Raw genomic sequence first — 21223 nt, forward strand, 5'->3', positions numbered from 1 at the left:
ATAATTATTAATCCTTAGTTAACCTATTTCATATACAATAAAATACAGAAATAGGATCTGAAGTCAAATCTACGAATTACGACAACATGTTTGATTTGTATACCTCTGCAACCTTAAGACATGTGACTAATTTTGGAATCTAGTTTTTGAAAGCGTTATAAAATTGTAATATTTTGAATTTTTGCATAAAATAGACTGAAAAAAGCACACCGTGAAACGAAAATACACGTTAAATGCCAAAATCTGTATTGGAATTGGGAAAAAATGTGGGGGTGTTAGGCTAAAAAAATGTATAAAACAAAAAATTTCTATTTTAAAAGTTTATCAAAAAATTTGCTCAATTTTAAGAATAGCTTAATAAATCTATTACCTAATGCCTATAATAAAAAATAAAAAAAACTATCCTTCTATCAAAATTTTAAGTATTGGAATTCTATTGAAAAATGGCATGCAATTTTCAATTTTTTTTCGCATCGTGAAGCATTTAAAATAATTATAGAATATTTTCAAATTGGCAATTTTGCATATTTTCTAAATCAGAAATTGCACAATATATTTAAAAAATATCATATCAAATTTGAACAAAAAATATGTATTATATTTTAATTTGTGATGTTTTTCGTAAGAAAAAATCTTTGCCAAAATTTAGAATTTGAGAAAAAGTAGTTGAACCCTTTCTAGGGCCATGGGAAGTATGCTTCCCACCTTATTTATGAATCTTCGTATGAATTTATGTAGGTTGGCATAAGTTCTGCCAAATTTTTTTAGAAAGACAGAAACTTAGATGCTTTAGTTCTTTATTTTACACAAAATGATCTGTCTTGATTTGATACTTAATTATTAATTAACCAAATTAATTAATGAATCAAATTTCTATAATAAGCTAAATAATTCCCTTTTCTTATTCTAATTTCACGCCTAAAAATATTTTAACATAATATGACTAGAAAAAAAATGGCCCTTTAAAGGTTTAAGATGTAAAACAGCAATAAGATATGTATCATAAAAATAGAAAAATCATTATGACTTACTCAAAGAAAAGATTAGAAGCAAAATTCAACCGGCTGTAAAAAAGATTGATCAAATATTAAAATAAATACGTTGTCAAATAAAAACGTTTCAATGTAGTCAGTTATCTTAAATAATAACATTTTAAGACTTTTTCTTATTACTTTAATCACAAACGTTTTATAAATAACATTTATGATTTATAAAACAAATTTATATAACATTTGTGATTTATATAATATTCGAATATTAGAGCAAGTGCGATATATTTATTTAAAAAAAGTAAACAATTGTAAATTTTACAAATAGATTGTGTTGTTGTGTGTCCGTTTTGAGATAACCAAGGTCACGTTTCAAATTACGAAACAAAAACTCTTTTAAATTGTAAAAAATAAATATGATATTACAAAACAGACTGAACGACTAATGGGCAAATATATTATGATTTATTGGAAAATATGAGTAACCAATTCATAGACAGATAAATTTCTAACGACATTAGAGCCACTGAATTTGGCCCTTTGGATGTAATTTATCGAACTTCTCCAGTTTGTGATGCAAATCTAATTTTCTTGACCAATTTCTATACTCTTCTAAGGTCATGAGGATTTGAAGCCTATTCTGAAACAAAGCAGTGAGCAAATAATTTATAAAAGTTCGAATTGTTCGATCGGGTGCACGTGTTGACAATTGTAGAGTGCGTGCACATTTTATCAATCCCCCCACTTCAAAAAATATGTCAGCAACTTGAAAAATGTACTCCTGCAGTTGTTTGTTGATTCTGTTGATTGTTGATTTCTGATAGGATTCGAGATTCGTAGTTTCTTCTAGAAAATTAGATAGTCTGTCACGGAAGCTCTTATAATGGCGGTGTACGCGTGAGATGTTAGTCGAGCTAATTTTTTCACTGCCAAGTTCACAAATCAAGCTAATAAGCTTCTCTCTCTCTCTTCTTTCATTGGATTTTAGTTTCTATTTATTTATCTTTTTCATCCTTTAAAGCTTGTTTTTTGATACCATGATCCAATTCATGTCTTGCCCTTTAGCATGTTATTAAATAAAATATTATGATTTTTTTTTTTTGTATAACATTAAAATTCTATTTGTAACGAACGTTCGAAAATATTAGCTTTAGTGGACACAATCAAAATGATACGTATAGTTCTTAAATATAATTTTACTGTCATTAAATAAAATAGATGCTATTAGAAAACAAAAACCATCATCGATATAATTTAAGTTCCAAGCTCAGGTTTTTATCATGTGAGAACATGATGTTGTTTTGGTAAGGAGGTTTCGAAGCTCGAAATCGCATAGGCAATGAACAGTGAAACTCGAAATCGCGTAGGCAATGAATAAAGCATAAATGGAAATTTTCATAATCCTCTTTTAATCGCATATATTTTTTTGCCTGCTTTTATCAGTATTGCATTATTATTATGTATGTTTCTTTGAAAGCAGATGTGTTTTTAAAAAGTTGACCTGCTTTTACCAGTATTGCTTTATTATTACGTATGCTTCTTTGACAGCAGAAGCATTTTTAAAAGGTTGTCGTCATAGCTGAGGTTTTTTTTGAAGCTTTTGCATAAACCGAAGACTCAAGATATAAATTTTTCAATATTTTTTCCATTTATTAGCATGCAAACAGACACAACTTTTTATCCTTATTAGAATTTGATAATTTTTAAAAAAAAATAATTTTCTTGTCCATTCTAGTAAACAATAGTTCACAGAGAAATGAAAAAAACGAATTAAAAGCAGACGATAACTGAAATCAGATAAACATACACAAAATTTAAAACTTAGCTAAATTTTTTTTAGGTAAATACCAATATATTTTTATTTTTTATTATAATAATAAAAAAAAGCCAAGTTTACTGTGATAGTAAATTTACAATTACTCTAAAATTGAACTGATTATTCAAAATAAACAAACACATGGAATATAATAGATAGAAAATAATTGCTATTCGTAGATAAAATTTTTCCAAAAACCTGAGTAATGCATATATAGCTTTACTATCGACTAAACAATCGAAAGACTCAAACAAAATTTAAAATAAAGAAATATATATATACTTTCAAATAGAAAAGATTTTATTCATATTCTAGAATATTAAATTTTAAATTAAGAATCTTGAAAATTTATTAATAGCAGGCTTTTAAAATGTTGCCATTAAATGTATTAGTACTATTTTAAAAATACTATTTATGAAAAAAATGAACAAAATTAATGTCACAATGAAGTTTTTCTTATTTCTCATTTTACGATAGAATTCGAAACTCAAGGCTAATAAAGAGCGTTAAAGATAACGCAAGCTTTTCAATGGATAATATTCCTTGATAATTTTATATAAAAATATGACTAAGGGAAATATATCATCTGTAAAGTTCTTATTTTTTTATTTCGATTTGAGATTAGAGCTTAAATTCTTAGAAAAATAGTTGAATCGTGAAATTTAAAATTAAAGAAAGAAATCATAAATTTGAATTGAATAAGAAAAAAGTTTTCTCGTGAGATTTATTTTTCTGCCAGATCAGGCTTGGCTTTTATGTATAAAATGTTTTTAAACATGAGAATAAAAAAACCTCAAATTATCTTATTCAGAATTTTTTTTATTGAAACGAATAAATATCACCAAAAAGTGTTCTTCTAAAGTCACAGTTTTAAAATGAAGTTCTCAAAAAATTTTAAAAGTTTGTAGAAATAAAATACAGTTTGTTACTTGAAATCTATTGAAACATATTGCAGCAACTTTCCGAAGAAAGCGTAAATCATTACTGAAGTTTTAAGAAAATATTTTTAACGATAATTGAATTCACTAAATTTTTCTTTTTTTTCCCACCAATTTTCTACCTTCAATGAAAAATTTCCTACCTTCAATAAAGTGATAATAATTTTATTCAGTAGATATTTATTTTTAATTAATTATACTTTTTGCTATCATAAAAAGAGAAATTAATTAATCACTGTGTTTTATTACATTAATAAGAAATTGAAACAAAAACAGAATATTCATGTTTTTGAAAATACCGAAATTTGAATAAATATATTCAAAGTTTGAATTATGTTTATCGGTGAGTTTAATTCGGTAACATGTACAAGCTACAAAATACATACAAACATTCTATTTTTTTAATAAAAAAAAGAAACTGTTACATATTTTTTTTCTTCTTATTTCTCAATGCTTTACGGAAAAAATGAAGAAACAGAAAAAAATTCGAAAATCACAGGTAATCAAGCACTGAATTAAAAAAAAAAGAAAGAATTCAGCCCACGGGGAAAATGAGGAAAAAATTAGTCTGAAATAACAGAAAAAAATCGTCTGTACGATTAAAATTAAAATAAAAAAAAAACGAAGCAATCATTGGAGATGTCGGGGTCATATCCTCAGTAAGATGCGTAAGCTTTTACATAAAAAAAAAGTTTATTTCAATTAGCAAAACATGCCACCCAAAGAAGATTAAATTTTTTAGACGTGTTTTTTTCAAAAGTGCTCACTTGTTTTTGTTACTCCGCCTATCATGGAGTAGATTTTTTTTCCTCATTAGGGGTCTTAGTGTGTATTACATGGAAAAGAAACTTCCAGGTTGTTTTCAACTTGCTTGTCAAAGCTGAATAGTAATTACTGCCCCATCCTTTCACAATCCACCCCACAATATATTTTAAAAGACATAAAAAAAGGAAGCAAAAAAAAAAAAAATATTCTACAAGTTTGGTTTTCAGTTCTGGAAAAGATTCAGCAAAATAAAATTGATTTATGTGATGGCTTTCAAAAACGTTGCTACGATTTTATTTGTTTGGGGGCATTAATTTACCGTGGAATTAAATTGATTTCGAGACGAACAATTTCCCAAGCAAGGAATGGATTTTTCATTTTTATGAAAATTAATTTCATCTTTTCTTGTAAGTATAGCTTGTATGAAGGTTTTAAAGATTTGTTCAAAAATAGATTTGAAAAAAATTCTCGGAAAAAATTCTTTTCTTTTCTTTTTTCCGTTTCACCATTTTAAATCTTTTGAAACACATGTAAATCTTGGTAAATGATGCAAACGCGTTTTTGGGGGATTGTGTAGGGTTTTTAATTTATGCAAAGAAACATATTTTAACAAATAGATTTAAAAAAAACACAAAGGATATTTTGTTTCATTCCAAAAAGCACCCAGAATAATTTATTTCAGTTCTACTGCTATGTTAAATAATTGCTTTATTGGTATATACAATTACCACACATTATTTAAATTTTATAAATATATTTATATATTATTTGTATTTAATTTATTTTTAAGTAATTAAATTTTTTTTATTATTTCACTATTGTTTTCAAAGAGTTTTTTTCAGATATCAGTACTAATAGGCAAAATATTTAAATAAAAAAACGTAATTAGAAACATTTTACATCAGATTTGATTTCTTGGCATATAAAAAAAAATAGTTTAAACATAGATAAAGTAACTTTTTTTAAAAAAAAAATCTAATTACTTTCAAGATATAATTTTGTGTTCAATTTATTGCATAGAAAAAATCATATTGTATTTAAAAACAACAAACGTTTGTACCAAAAGAAATCTTTTAATTTCACTTGCTTATTTGAAAATTCTGAAACAAAATATTCGAATTAAAAACTTCAAATAACAACATATAATATTGGTATTTGATTTATTGACAAATAAAAAATTTAAACATAGTTAAAGCAACATTTTTCAAAAATGTAGTTACTTTAAAGATGTAATTTCGTGTTTAATTTATTACAATCAGTGAAATATTCATGCTTTGTTTACAAACAACTGATATTTGTTCAATAAAAAATCACTCAATTTTATTTACTTATTTGAAAACGCTAGTACCGATTAAAAATTAAAAATTCATTTATTTTGCATTAAACTGTTTCATAATTTAAATACCTGATGCTTTAAATTTTTAAACTTTGAATATTATTTTGAGTACTTTCAAATCTTGAATGAATTTCTCTAGAATTTTCTATAATGATTAAATTTATTTACATGTTGTTTGAATATATGTTAAAAACTTAAACTAATTTCAAATTATTTCTAAAAGCACACCATTTTTTTTTTACTTTGAATTATTAGCAGGGCATACGAGAAGTTTTAAAACTGAAACAATAACGATCGCCTCTTTTATATTGCCAAAAATTTAATAGCCAATGAAAACATATTCTGTTGATGAACTGATTGCATTATGTCATAACGTAGTTTTAAGGCACGAAATAATAGAATCTTAGTTCTCGAAACAAAAAAAGTGCAGCTCTTATTATCGAAAGGGGAAAATAAAGGACAAGTACCTGAGACTTCAAAATCAGAGGACTAGACCCTGTCCTTTTATACAACCTCTAAGTAATATATCTTGAAATACATTACATACCTATAGTGAAAGCTTCTCTGCTAGTATGATATGATAACTCCGAGAGGTCTTATCTTATACTAGCCGCCTTTGGCGACCAGCCGGTTCGCCAATCTTAATGTTCGTTAAAATTTTAATAATTAAATATTTTATGCAATTTCTACTTTAATAGCTTCTTCATCAAAATATTTGAAAACTTCAAATTTTGATTATCATATAATTCATTCATAATATTATAAAGGCCTTCAGTCATAACGTAATATGTATCTCTCTCATTTTCTGTTAGCACCCGTAGAATTTATGCTTTAAATTAAAGTGGAAAGAATTTATCTTCAATTAATATAATAATATTTTTTACTGAAACAAAGTATTTTTTTGTAATATGATTACTGAAAACAGTCACTGAGCGTTTAAACTTTATGGGCACTAAAGAATATCTTTCCTAATTTATGTAATATTTCAAGAGTTGGTCAAGAAAATTTTCTTAGATTCATTATGAGCAGATCGATTTAAATGTTTAAATTTAAATGCATCAAACACTAAGAAAATAAAACGAATCGTTTAAAATAAACGGTTGAAAACAGGTTTTAAAAAAACTACTTAAAAAACGATGTACTTAAAACTATAAGCATATACAAAAAATATATAACTAACATAAATACAATTTACTTACAAAAGCATGCAACTAACCCAAAAATAATTTAAATCATCCATTGATAACGTTGTCATGGCAACAATCAGAATAGAATGCGCATGCGTGAATTTTCTTCGCCGGTTACGTGATTTTTTCTACGCCAGTTGGGGTAACGCTATGCGGATTAGAAATTTTTAATTTCCTTTATTCTGTTTTATTTTAATTCAAAAGTACTTCAGAATGAATCTGAAAGATCGATTCATTAACAATGTTTAATTTTAAATGCATCAAACATTAAGAAAATAAACAGAACCGATTGAAATAATCCGCCGAAAAATTTTAACCCTAGCCTCATTACTGTTGGGAGAAAAAAAAAACTGAAGCCTTTCTCGTTTGGCGCTGGGGATAATGGAAGATTTTTTTGGCGGAAAAGTTGGCGGTGGGGAAAATGGAAGATTTTTTTGGCGGGAAAGTTAGTTTTTAATTAATAATTAAAATTCTAATTAAAAATTCGAAAAAAGAAACCCCAGGTGCACATTCCCAACCTCCAAGGTATACATGTACCAAATTTGGTAGCTGTATGTCAAACGGTCTGGCCTGTAGAGCGCCAACACACACACACACACACACACACACATTGAGCTTTATTATAAGTATAGATGACCTCTTTATATGACTGCAATTCAAAACTATGAGTCCCCATACTAATATAACCTTGCACAGAAAAATAATATCAGAATAAAATTTTGCAAGAATGCAATGGCATTCTACTCCTTTGTATAAACTCCTTTGTATAAACTCCTTTGTATTTAAACTCCTTTGTATTTAATATTTAAAATAATCCAAAAAAATAGCTTTTCCTGACACTGAGTGCTTGTAATAAGTTTTGGACAAAATATGTTCTCAAATTATTAAACAATCTTTAAGCAATATTCAATTTATATTAGAAAATAGTTCCATGCGCAATGATATTTAGTTTAATTTTATTCTGAAGTAAAGGTTTGGAAGTTTGGCGACAAATTTGCAACATTCAAAACAATATATGTTCAAAATGTGACATTTAGTTTAATTTTATCCTGAAGAAAACATTTTGCAATATCGAACGATAAACTTGCGGTTTTTGATACAAGATATGTTCAGATATGACATTTAGTTTAACTTTACTCTAAAATAAACATTTTGCAATATTGGATGATAAATGTGCAACATTCTGTACAAGATGTATTTAAAATGTGACATTAACTTTATTCTGAAGTAAGCGTTTGGGATACTTGACGATAAACTTGCAAAACTGAATACATGTGTTCAAAATGTGACATTTAGTTTAATTTTATCCTGAAGAAAACATTTTGCAATATCGAACGATAAACTTGCGGTTTTTGATACAAGATATGTTCAGATATGACATTTAGTTTAACTTTACTCTAAAATAAACATTTTGCAATATTGGATGATAAATGTGCAACATTCTGTACAAGATGTATTTAAAATGTGACATTAACTTTATTCTGAAGTAAGCGTTTGGGATACTTGACGATAAACTTGCAAAACTGAATACATGTGTTCAAAATGTGACATTTAGTTTAATTTTATCCCGAAGAAAACATTTTGCAATATCGAACGATAAACTTGCGGTTTTTGATACAAGATATGTTCAGATATGACATTTAGTTTAACTTCACTCTAAAATAAACATTTTGCAATATTGGATGATAAATGTGCAACATTCTGTACAAGATGTATTTAAAATGTGACATTAACTTTATTCTGAAGTAAGCGTTTGGGATACTTGAGGATAAACTTGCAAAACTGAATACATGTGTTCAAAATGTGACATTTAGTTTAATTTTATCCCGAAGAAAACATTTTGCAATATCGGACGATAAACTTGCGGTTTTTGATACAAGATATGTTCAGATATGACATTTAGTTTAACTTCACTCTAAAATAAACATTTTGCAATATTGGATGATAAATGTGCAACATTCTGTACAAGATGTATTTAAAATGTGACATTAACTTTATTCTGAAGTAAGCGTTTGGGATACTTGAGGATAAACTTGCAAAACTGAATACATGTGTTCAAAATGTGACATTTAGTTTAATTTTATCCCGAAGAAAACATTTTGCAATATCGAACGATAAACTTGCGGTTTTTGATACAAGATATGTTCAGATATGACATTTAGTTTAACTTCACTCTAAAATAAACATTTTGCAATATTGGATGATAAATGTGCAACATTCTGTACAAGATGTATTTAAAATGTGACATTAACTTTATTCTGAAGTAAGCGTTTGGGATACTTGAGGATAAACTTGCAAAACTGAATACATGTGTTCAAAATGTGACATTTAGTTTAATTTTATCCCGAAGAAAACATTTTGCAATATCGAACGATAAACTTGCGGTTTTTGATACAAGATATGTTCAGATATGACATTTAGTTTAACTTCACTCTAAAATAAACATTTTGCAATATTGGATGATAAATGTGCAACATTCTGTACAAGATGTATTTAAAATGTGACATTAACTTTATTCTGAAGTAAGCGTTTGGGATACTTGACGATAAACTTGCAAAACTGAATACATGTGTTCAAGATGTGACATTTAGTTTAACTTTGTTCTGAAGTAAAAGTTTTGTGAAAATGTGAGATAAATTTGCAACATTCAATGCATCTTATATTCAAAATGTGACATTTTATTTAGAAATGTGAAATTTTTATTTCACAATTGGGCAGATGTCTTTAATATTTGAATCTATTTATAAATGAACGAAAATACTCTGTTATATAAAAGGTGTATATCAAAGCCACTTCTCTATTTTTTTTAAAAATTTTGATAGCTGTAGTCGTAATAGGGTAGTATCTAAATTAAGTATCACAGCGTCTTCTAATGGCTCAGTCTTTTGCTAGCCATTAGAAGTCATAAACAGTAAAGCAGCGTTAATTAAGTAAAAATAGACACCTAAGACCCTTAACGTTAAGAGCAAAATTATAGTTTGTTTTAAAGTTGCCAACTTGTTAGCAAAATGCCAATTTCTCGTATTCAAAACTTATGCTACAAATAATAACTCAAAAATAAGGAAGAATTAGCTTTGAGCGTTCTATACCAGCATATACAAGGTCCAATCTATACCCAACTTACACCAAACGTGTGAATATTGGCCTTCTATGAAACAACTTATCTGAAAAGAATATACTAAATTGTAGGCTACCAAAGAACAAAACGAGGACCTGCAGACGGTTCAATCCCATGTAAATCTTTCGGCATGGCAAACCTTAAAATCAAATGGAAAATAAAAAAATAGCGAAAAAAAAGTGAAAAATTGGAAAAGGCTAATAAAAAAACCAGCAAGAGGATTCTGCTCGAAACTTACTGCATACCTTCATTAAAGTCTTTTCCCTCCCCCCGCATATCATTACAGACTTTCGATAAGGTCGAAACTGCCTTGTATGGCATTAGGAAACAATAGTTGAATATAGAAATATAGATCTTTCGCGTGAATCCAACCCTTTTATTGAATCTATTGTGTGAATATGTATTTTGAAGACATTTTTGGCGACCGAAGGATATCAAAATTTAACAAGGATTTAAAGCTGTGATCACAATATCATATACCGAATTTCATTGATTAAAGTCATTATATTTATGAGTTAATGCGTTTACATGAATGCGAAATACAGATCGACAGATGGTAAATCATTTGAGGAATTTTGTGCAAAATTGGATAAATTTCTGTAGTTTATATATTAAACATGTGTATTAAGGGGTTTTGTTTTTACCTAGATCTTTGCAATTTGTAGTTTTTGTACTCTAACAGACATAAAAACAGACTCACTATGAATGAATAATGTCCATTGTTGTTGATGCCAAATCATCATTCAATTCTTTATTCAATAGTTTCTCTTTGAACACTTGGCCTGATGACGTCACCTACCTTATCTGTGAAGCCTTTGAATGACAAGTATAAAAATGAAGGGACTCCAAGTAATTTAAGACGGGTGTTATTTTGGGGCATTCGTTACTTTGGTTCATGTAAGTCTATTGAATGCTTTGGTTCATGTAAGTCTATTGAATGCTTTGGTTCATTAAGTCTATTGAATGCTTTGGTTCATGTAAGTCTATTGAATGCTTGTAAGTTAATTGGTAGAAAAGTTGTAAGCAATTTAAGCAGATATTATTTGGGGGCATTCACTATTTTGGTTCATATAGGTAAATTGATAGTCATATTAAAATTAAGCAATGAAATTGTTATATCTGAGATGTTCAATTCCTTCTTAAACTTGGCTTCCTTCTTAAAATGCTCTGAGTACTACAGCATTAAATTACCAACATTTACTGCGATGGGAACATAAAAAAATATATATATAATTGACAAAGACATTTGCAAAGTACAAAAACAACAACATTTGTCCGTTTCTGAAAAATATGATGCTGGTAAGTGAAAGTAGTAATGAAAATATAAGCAATTCAAATTGGCCCAGTCACTTTGAGATACATCACATTTTGTAATTCATGTGTGTTTCTTGATATTTACAATTCAAGCTAAGCAAGATATGTTGTGAAAGTGAAAAAGCTGATATTGCATCCTTCTTGAAGTTGCTGAGTGTAAACGACATAAAAACTAGATTTGGCGACAATGTTGGCGAAGTACAAAAACCTGGAGAAAATCTTGGCAACCCTTCTCCAAAACTTACCGTTCTCCCCGTATGATCTCCAGGATGGTGTGACTGTTGCTCGATTTCGTTTCGCGCGGGGGAGAAATCTCAGGTAGAACTTTAATCAGCCCTACTTACTGTACCGTGGGTGGGTCCTCCTTTCCCATCCACCCCCAAAACATCGTCTGCGCCTTTTAAATTGAATCCTCGAAAACTGCTTCGTGCGTTGTTTCGAACCTGCAAAATCTGACGAAATTGTTTCTCGTGGTCCCTGCCAGTCTTTTCGGTAGTCCCCTCTTACAATAGAACGAGATTTAATAATATTCGTTCAAAACGGAAAAGTGGGTGGCGGAGGGTGAATGCTGAATAAGGGGGTGCCAGGGGATGTGCCACCTCCCGCGCCAAGTAATTGGCGGTTTTCGTGCAGTGCGTGCCCGTTTTCAGTTTCGGTTTTGGGGAAGAAAGGTTGAATTTTAGCGTGCCATCGGAGCACGGAAGGCCATTAAATGAGACACTGCGCACGCGCGGTTACATTTGATTCCATTTATTATAATTTTTTTTTATCTGTGTAACTTTTTGCGAGTATGGTGGTAAATGAATTGATGTCTCGCAGGTATATTCGAGACGCGTCGGTTGGAATTCTTCTGGAGTAAGGAAGGGAATAAGCATTTAGGGGTAAATGGAATTTTGAATGGAAAAGAGTGGGAATGGGGAAAATGAATTGGTTTTACGAATGAAACTTGCACTGCTGAGTTTGCATACATACTGTGTGATGCGAAAAATCTATTATCTGGGTTTTCACAGCTGTAGTGAGCATCATTTAAGTTCGAATTTAATCTTTTCTTGGAGAGCAGACAAATGTAATTCTATTTGTGTTTTTACGAATCAAGAATCTTGAAAGAAAATTATGGATTAAGTTGAAAGAATTTATGAAAACGTTCCCTCAAAAACTTTCTCCTAATTTAAGTTTGCCGCCAAAAGAATTCTTAATGACAGAAATAAGAGCTTGTCAAGTTAGTGAATCTTGGCTATGAGAAATTACATTAATCTAATCATAAAGTTTCTAATTGTGTATCTCTGTAATACACAATTTAACAAGCGTTTTTTTTTTTGTTGTTGTTGTTCCAATTACTTCAAAAATATTGTTTCTTATTCATTTTCATTAAGTTTTTACATTAATTTATAGCACAAATAAGAAAAGTAATTTTTAAATTGAATAAAAATATGCTTAGTAATAGAAAAAAAAATGAAGTTAAAAAAAATATAAAAAGTTGTTCGATAAAAGAATCATTTTAAATCGACATTAATGTCCTCATTGAGAAAAACCAAAATTGATTCTATGTATGTTTCTGAGAATTTAAAATCTTGAAAGAAGATTATGGAGAAGTTAAAAAACATTGACGGAAAATTTTTCTGTCAGTTTATGTTTGTGAAGAAAAAAATTCCAATGAGGAAATAAGGGCTTCCCAATTTCGCAAATTCATGAAATTGAAGAATCAACTACTTAGCATTTAGTTTTATTTTATGAAAAGTGCTTTAATTATGTGTATTATTGTAACATAATATTTGATTTCGTCTTTTTCTATTGAGGCAGTATCATAAAAAATTCAAACTCAAATAAATTAGTTTCATTTATATTTATTTTATTCCTAAATTAGGAAATTAATTTTTAAATATAGTGAAAACTATTTAAATACATTAGCCTAAAAAATAAAAATGAAATTGCCATTTAACATTAAAATAATATTTTTAATTGCTGGAAATTAGATAAAAATATTTTCTAACTTTGAATATGATTTAAAAGCAACTGATAGTTCAACTTTTGTAATACAGAGATTTAATTGTTACATTGGATCAACTACTTAGAAATATAAGAAATGATGAAATGTTTCTTTTAAATTTTGCTTTTCTATCATGAATAAAAATCAAATTAAGTTTATTGATTAGATTAAAATTAGATGTATATTGATATTTAAAGGCTTAGATTATCCACTTTTCAAACAACTGCAAGTAATGCATATCAAGAAAATTCGATTTATAGTCAAAAGTAAAAGGAAAACTGAGGAAAAAAATTCAATCATAAATAAAATATCGGTAAGAAAATTAGTTTCTTCTAATAAATATTAAAATTTAGTTCCTTTAATAAGCTTATATTTAAATTTATTTATTTTCTTTTCGTTAAGATGAAATTTCGAAATCGATGTTTCATTCTCTTCTACATATGAGTGTATAAATTGCATACACTTATATCTTCGAAATAGCAATTCAATTACTTATTTAATGTTTTCAAATATAATTATCAATTAATAAATCAATGCGAATAAATTTTGATCTGATATCAGTGGCACCATCTATCGGAAGATTTGAAGAAAGCTAATTTCATGATTCCATGAAGTGTATCATAATTAGTTTAAAATTAAAGGCTAAAAAATAAAAAATGATTAAGGTAATAAATTTCTGCTTTTCTTGTTATAATAAAAGTGCTCATTTGAAATCTTTTTTTAACATCAATTAGAAGTAATGCATAAATTCTTAAATCTTACCATTATATTATATTATATTATGTTATATTATATTATATTATTCTTAAATTGTGTATTTGATTGTGACGCTTATTTTTATTCTCAATTTCTTTGATAATAAATAAATAGCACTAATAAATGATAAAGAATTTTCCTGATTTAGCGATCATCGTGCTTTGTAAATAATTTTTTGTTATTATTTGAAAATTCAAGTTAATTAAATTTTACGAATGAACAGAATCTTTAAAAATTTACTTAAATATGTGATAAGAGACATTAAATTGAGAAAAATCACATAAATATTACTGTTGAGACATACACCTTAACTATTAAAAACAATATTACATTAATTATATTTTTATATGAACATTTATTAACTGTTTAATAGTTAATTATACATCTAATTGAACACAAAAAAATAGCATCTGACAAAATATTTATAAAAAAACGGTTAATGCTATAATAACTAACAAAATTAATTCAAGTATATACTTTCAATAAATAAAAAGCAATCATATTATTTTAGCATCAATATTAACTTAATCAGAGCTCAATATACTGCAACTGTGACGGCGCAAGAACAAGGTGTGAAAATGATTCTTCACTTTATTTCCGCCCCCTGAAGACCGTTCACAAGTGGTCAAGTATTTCAATCACAGGATGGCCATTTATCTGGGCGCCAGGTGGTCATTTAATGGACATCTAGCTGACCATTTGAGTGGACAGAGTGGACGCTCCGATGCCCAGGATGGGAGTTTTCACTTTGGAAGGAAGTAGGGTTGCTGGAAAAGCAGGAAAAGAGAAAGGGGGACGGAAGAAACAGAAAATTAACGTTGGACGGACGTACAGTTCTTTCTGGCGCATTACGCGATTGAAGCATTTATTTTGTATTGAGTACCGGAAATCGTGATTTGATCTTGTTTCTGATGACAGATGAATTTCTTTCCCCTTCCCTTAAGGAAAAGAAATACTGCGAATTCTATACCAAACACTAAATTAAAATTTTTACTATGCATAGTAATATTATAAATTAACCTGCCGAAGTAGTCTCCCTAAAACTTTCTCATACTCTCTTATAAAGACAAATTTGTGTTTTGAGCGCATTTTATACCATCCGATCGAAATCAGAATTTGAAACAGAACAACTGGTGGTCACGAAATCATATATCAAATTATATATATTTCAGTCACTGCGATTTTGAATGATCGCGTTTACATGTTTTTGAAAGTACAGACAGACAGACATTCAACCCCTTGTTGGAATTACCTCAACATTAGAGCGGGGAGTACACTTTAGATGTAAGCTTGTGTACTAAATTTTATTTACCTAGTTCTCTTTGTTGAGTAGTTATCATGTTAATTTATATTCGAAGAGCCGGACAGACAAACTTCTTCTGAATGGATCTTGCCCAAAATTGAATAGAAATCTGTAACATTAGTTGTAAAAACCGTATATAAAATTTCAACCATATAGAGTTTCTGAGTTATCTTTGTTATAGACAGACGAACCAATGTGTCGCTCAAACTCAGGGGGATCTAAAACGTGGAAATTCCTAGAAATCTCGAGTTCGAATTTTATTGGCGACCACAGTACTTTCTTTCTACTTCATATACGATAAAGTAAAAATCAGCATATAAAACAAAAATGTATCTATTTATCGATGTGTTTATTATGCCCAATATATCCTCTTTGCAATCTATAAGGGACTTCAATATATCGACAAGTCCTCTGAAATTGTCTTCGGGAATATTTGGATTTTAACGGACAGTCGGGCCTCTATACAGCCCCTTTCTCATTGGACGAAAGTGGGGGACAAGATTAGCATGGATATCTTAAATCTTATTGCCAGGCTCTCCGCTGAACACTCTATGCACTTTCAGTGGATTCCCTCACATGTTGGTTTAAATAGAATTGAGACAGCGGCTAACTTAGCTAAGACTGCCTCAGGTGACATATTTCATGGTGATGCAACATTAACTTGTTCTGAAATCTCTTCTATCAAAAAGATGCAGTCGAGTGCACTTTGGAGAGTCCCACCTGCTCACCCTTGGTACTTTAGTAAGAGTCCCTGTTGGTGTCACCGTCTGAATATCTCTAGAAAACCGCAAACGGCTCTCTCTCGTTTTTTGATCTCTCGCCTTTCAACACGGACGGAGGATCTTTGCTGAATGTCCTTGGTGCAAGGCATATCAAGCCTCCCCCAGTCACATTCTTAAATGTTTAAATGTTACAGTTTTTGAGATTTTAAGGGATCCGCTATTGTTTTTTGACTTTCTAGAGACCTTTGGATTCGTGGAGGTGGTATAGCGCAGCTATAGCACCTGAAATTAAAAACAACAACAACAACATAAATCCTCTTTACATTGAAATTGAAGATCCCACTAAGATATAAAAAGAAATGAAATAATTTAGAAATTTCAGCTTACAAATCTTTCTATGGTCATAAAATAATTATTTTTATTTCGTGGTGTCTTTTTGGGGGGAGGGGGGGGCTTGGCGTCCCTTTCAAAGCAATACAAATGTTGTTTTAGAAAATAATTTATAAAGTTTTGATTGAAAACTAATCAAGCCATAAAATTATGAGAGAAACAAACTCTAACGACAAAAATACACGAAATTATCTAAAATGCTAGACTTCATTGTAGCCTATAAACCAATCCCATAATAAGAATTTCACCCTTTTTAATGACTAATTGACTGGTTGCATTGACCAAACGACGGTATAAATCCAACATCAAAAGAAACTCAGCAATGTCTTTTCAAACAGACTCCTATGCTTCATTGAAGCCAGCAGCAAAAGGCTTTTTACTCAACGCTCCATCCCCCCTTCCACCAGTCTAGGCAAAGAAAGACACCGACCGGCCCTAAAAAAACACCCTAGAAAAAACGAGAGGGGTTGGCACAAAAAAGGACTTTCTCGAAGGAACAGAAAGCCAATGGGATTGCACTTTGTGAACAGAGGAGCGGGGAGGGAGAAACGACAGTGGACTTTGATTACATAAAGCTCCCCCTGTCTTTCTCTCTTCCTTTGTGATTGCATGCAAATGATTTGGGAAGTGGAGGGGGTTAGAGAAAGAAAGAAAGGAGGACATGTTATGGTATTAAAGTTTCAGTTTGGTAGAGAAAAGTTACTTTGTACTCTTATCAAGGGATTACTCGAATGGATTATGAGTTAGAAGTAGTTTTGAGTGCATATGAATGTTGTTGAGAGGGTTGGAGGATTAGAGGAGTATGTATGAGGATCAGTTTTTGAAAGAAAAATTATTCAATTTAAGAGTTCTTTCACGTAATGTTTTAAATAGGGGCAATTTCCCAATTTCTGAATCGGTGAATTTTGTGTGTACTGTGTACGTTGATGTTCAAGTTAATGATGTGTAAAGTATTTAATTTGGATACCGTAAAAAAAAGGAATTGAAGAGTATTTATTTTTTATTTACGGTTTATTAGTAGCTAAATAACTCAGATTTAAACGTCAAACTTTTTACTTTCTCGTATACGTAGTATAGAGAAAGTAGTGCAATATAAAAAAAAAAAAATTCGAACTCGAGATTTTCACGAATTTTCTCGTTTTAGACTTCCCAGAGTTGGGAAACCACATTTTCAGTTAATGTCCGTCTGTCTGTGACAAAAATAACTAAAAAAAATGCTTTGATCTTGACGGATGAAATGAGATATACATTATTTATACCGAAATTATAGATTTCTCTCAAATTTTGAGCAAACTCATTTCAGATGAAGTCTGTCTGTCCGACTGTTCGAACATACGCTAACACGATAATTACAAAATGAGAAGAGCTGGGTAAATAAAATTCGATAGACAAGGTTTAAAGTTTCTAGTGTAAATTCAAAGTTCAAAGTTTGAGCCAAATCCAACAAGGCGTTGACTGTCTGTCGGTCTGAAATTTCAGAAGTATGCAAACGCGCTATTCAAATACGGAATGACTAAAATATATCGAATTTGGTATGATATTTTATGACTACAGATGTGAGATCATGTCATTTTTTTTCAATCGAATGGTAAAAACACTTTTAAAATCCAAATTCGTATTTCGAATGCTATTAACAGTATGCTAGTGATTAATCAAGAAAAAACTCGCCAAGGATAATACGATGCATTCAGTAAAAATGCTAAATTTACGCCAAATGTTAATGTTTTGAACTCTTGTCTCTGGAATAATACCATCATTGGAAAGTATGAGAGCAAGTTCTAGGGTTATCAGCCCGCTGGTTTACGCTCGTTGTTGATTTGATCATAATACAAATATAACCACAGTTAAATTTTTCTTTCGATTTACAGAAGGATGAAAAATGAAAAAAAAAAAATTACACCAGCAAAATCAATTCTAAAATTATTGATAACTTTGATGTAAGTATTACATGTCAAGTAATTGAAAGGAAATAACTGAAATGTTTTCCTTTAATGATATTGCTTTCAGTTAACAGTAAAATCTCATTTGCTGTGCATTGATATTGTTTCAGTAACATTATAATTTAAATAATCCTAATGAAGTTCAAAAAAATTTCAGAATTATATTCTTGTCTTTAATGGCTTAATGGAATAAGGCATAATATGGGGGGGTGGGGGAGTATAACTGGTAAGAAAAGCATGATTTTGTTTTTCGTATTTTCGTCTTTAACCAAAATTACTTTTTTAAAAGATGGCAGAAAATGTTGAATAATAAAAGCGAATGTTCACTAATTTCAACAGCGTAGGTTCTTGGAGGTCTTTTCTTAAAACCCACAAATTTAGATAAATTTCCTTTGAAAGTCTTATGCGAAGACAATCTACCTTCACACATTTGAACTAAATCAGATTCCTATCTCAGATGGTCAGTCCACACTTGTTTAATCAACAGGAAACGCCGATTTATCTTAAGACTTTGATTCATTCATAGATATTACTAAATATTCAAACACCGAGCTGGATTAGCGTAACTATCTTCTTTTCTTATACTGTTAAGAGACGTTATATCCTATTTCCTTTCTATGACAAATGAAGTAGACTCAAAAGCAGACGACTCTTTAACACCATGTTACGGAAAGTAAAATGGTGACCTCCAAGCAATTATCAAAACCAAAGTTTGAACAAGAAATGTTTAAGACACAAAGTGATGGCTTTTCTGTATATCATCGATTTGAACAATGCGTTAAATTTTACGTTTACTACTTTTAAATTGTATTTCTATGATTAACTGTAAATGTTTTCGAATAAAATCCTACCTGCATTGATTCCTATCTCTCCATCCAATTCAGAGAGTTACTTTATCAAGGAGTTTGAGCTTTATGACACTATGTATCGGATTCAACCTTACTGCTCAGTGTAAAAGAGATTACCTGAAAGGAAAAAATTTCAAAATTAAAAACTTACAATGTATATCTGCAGTTTTACATTATAGTTTAGCTTACTTGTATTAATGTCCCGTTTTAAAGCAACACTAGGGCTATTTTGAGACTGACTTCGTAATTTTGAACCGTGGTCAGATGACGAGGGTGACACCTGAGCTGACACTCCGTCTCCAAGCTTCCACACAACACCAGCGGGAGTACGTTTGGTCCAGACCGATTTAACTTGCAGCAGGCTCGTTTTGGGTGGAATCGGGTCTTGAACCTGAAATCCTCAGGGTCCGAAGCCATGAAATTGCAACAGGCCACCACGGCACCTGATTTACATTATATAATCGAAACATTTTAGAAAAGCAATTTTTTTTAATGGGTAACTCTCTGGCTGCGTAATTTTTTAAAATCACTATTTAGATGCGGTGTTTGCAAATAAGTTCAAATATTTTCAGAAGAAAGTGAACTGATACTATATGTCTCACGATAATAATATAATAAAATATATTTGTAATCTTACACTCTAAACTGCAAAAAACGTGGGATGCACCAGAAAATAGACTGCTTGCCAACCCGTGGAAATAGCGGGATACACAGCTGAAGAGCTAATAAATATTTTACAAAATAATCACAATTTTTAAATGAATTTTCATAAGTTCTTATTCTTTTAAATTTTTACTTTTACGCTTTTAATTGGTAAAATAAAATTAAAATTTAAAGAGCAACTGAAAACGTTATCTAATGTAATAATGGCAATAATATTATGTACTTTAAACGTTGTAATCATTGACTTAAAAAAATTAAATTCCGTAATTTTATTCAAATATACTATAAATGTTAAAAATAGAAACAAATAATTTAAGATTACCTGGATTTTTTAAAATTGTAATCTTTTATTGGCCAACTAATAACTAACATTACACAACCAACAGGAAAACGAATTTTTTCGTCGGCATAGGGGATGGCTATATTTACATGTTAAGTATAATTTTATCTCAAGTATATATACTTTTTATTATAAAATATAAGTATATCTGAAAATATACTTTTATAATTTAATAAAAATTTCAAAATGCTTGCATTCTCTTCATATTTTTAGAATCGATATCAAAACTTTTCTTCATATTATATAGGAATAATCTGACAAAATTCGATAATTTTATTTTGAAGAATTAGAATTAAGAATAAATTAATAGAATACTGCTAAATCTTTTTTTAAATATTGTTGTTGTTTTTTCTTTTATAGGGCTTTATTCATTATTATTGCAAAGATTTTCACATATTTTGATAGAATTGTTCTAATTTAAATCATTTATAAATATTGCTTATTTTATGTATCGAGAGCTTCAAGCGACATTGTTGCGATATATTTTACATATTTTTTTTTTAAAAAAAACTATAATTATTAAACTGAAGAAAATGTTGTAATTTTTGAGATGACGAAAAGGAAAAAAGATGCAGAAAACTAAAATATCTATTTAAAAAGACTCGAGAAAAGATTCTTTGATTATATTGTAACTAGCCGCCTTTGGCGACCAGCCGGTTCGCCAATCTTAATGTTCGTTAAAATTTTAATAATTAAATATTTTATGCAATTTCTACTTTAATAGCTTCTTCATCAAAATATTTTAAAACTTCAAATTTTGATTATCATATAATTCATTCATAATATTATAAAGGCCTTCAGTCATAACGTA

At 29.4% G+C, this 21223-nt stretch overlaps 1 long non-coding RNA gene across 3 annotated transcripts in view; it reads right to left on the reverse strand.

The window, feature by feature from the left end:
- Positions 1-21223, reverse strand: part of LOC129976673 (uncharacterized) — a 372556-nt gene that overhangs the window by 17245 nt on the left and 334088 nt on the right. For all 3 annotated transcript variants that reach the window (XR_008785164.1, XR_008785163.1, XR_008785165.1), the window contains one exon: positions 19413-19526. This is a non-coding gene — a long non-coding RNA (uncharacterized LOC129976673). The remainder of the gene's footprint in view (positions 1-19412; positions 19527-21223) is intronic.

Source organism: Argiope bruennichi, chromosome 7 (assembly GCF_947563725.1).
Source record: "Argiope bruennichi chromosome 7, qqArgBrue1.1, whole genome shotgun sequence".
NCBI lineage: Eukaryota > Metazoa > Arthropoda > Arachnida > Araneae > Araneidae > Argiope > Argiope bruennichi.